This window comes from Triticum aestivum, unplaced genomic scaffold, assembly GCF_018294505.1.
Source record: "Triticum aestivum cultivar Chinese Spring unplaced genomic scaffold, IWGSC CS RefSeq v2.1 scaffold104234-2, whole genome shotgun sequence".
NCBI lineage: Eukaryota > Viridiplantae > Streptophyta > Magnoliopsida > Poales > Poaceae > Triticum > Triticum aestivum.
In genome coordinates, this window is record NW_025228399.1 from 39,834 (window position 1) to 41,254 (window position 1,421).

A 1,421-nucleotide genomic window follows, 5' to 3' on the forward strand; every position below is an offset into this window, starting at 1 on the left:
AGGAAAGACGGAGTCCATTAGTTTAAAACAACATATTTCACTCATATCAAGATTTCACTTGTTTGAAAATAAAAAATAATTTCACTCATTTGAGAACATCCAGTCTTTTTAAAAAACTAATTTCACTAAAAACTAAAACTAAAACCAAGATTTCACTAAAATTAATAGAGTTCACTCATTGGTGTTGTTCTAAGCAGTTACTCTCATGGTGGCACGCCGCTCTTCACTGATAGATGTTGGTGTAGTTTTTTTATATAGTAGACAAATTTGGTTTAACCATGTATCTGTTGATTATTCATCTTATTTATTTTATTTCATGTAAGGAAATAATGGAAAAGTAGAAGTTAGTGTGTATAGGTAATTAATGAGTTCTGGAGTTTTCGCATATCCTAACCAGAAAGGAGAGCAAAGTTCGTCTGGTTGTATACTCAAGAAGTAGGAGTTATGTGTGTAGCAGAACATAAGTGGAATCGAAATGGATGAGAGTATTATTTATGTTGAAAACATGAAAATAATAGAATGGTGAACTCTCCTACTTGCCGCATTTACAAAATTTTCCTCTTTCCTATTGAAGGAGACCATGTGGTCCAAAACATCTATTTGCACTATTACTGTCACCATGACGAAGATGTGAAGACAGTGGCATATATACAATAGTAGATCAGCGATTGTGTGCATTGTTGTGTGCATATATTTTTCGATGGAGAAATGAAACATGGAGGTTTAATTACATAATCACATACCCTATTGTGCTAAGGTTGGCATGGAAATTAACAGTACCAAACCCACATTAAAGGTAGGTCAAAACTAATGTAGAACTATTAACTTATATTTTTACTAAGTAGTAAACTATGTTAACGAAAGTTGAGAAAAACATGGGTCAATAAACCAACAAAATAAATAAATAATCATAACTTGTACAAGATATACATGTGTGCAGTGCGCTAACAGGTTACATCAGAAGAAAATTTCCTCCACATTATAACTGAAACTAACAAAGGAGTATATTTAACAGGAGCTACTTATTGTTAAAATGGTGAGCTCACATTGTGTCCGGGGTTGAATACAAATTGAAGAGTCTTATGCAAGCTCAGTGACTCTCGGTTTGAAAATGTGCATTATGCTTTGTTAGTTTACTACTTTGCTTGTGTCAAAACATTCAAGGAACTTTAAATAATCACAATATGAACTCAAAGTATGGCTGGAGAACAGGGAATCAAAATGTTGACATGACGACAAACATATCAATGCAGTATATTTCTTAAAATTAGCACATTATTAGTGTATAACAATGAATATAGCAGACATCTTAACTATCAAGTCGGACCATACCCATATAAACTGGAGGACTGAGAATATTTTTATTTGTTCGATTCTACCCAAAAGTATCAAGAAAAAGAATCATCACCAAGCCATAATAA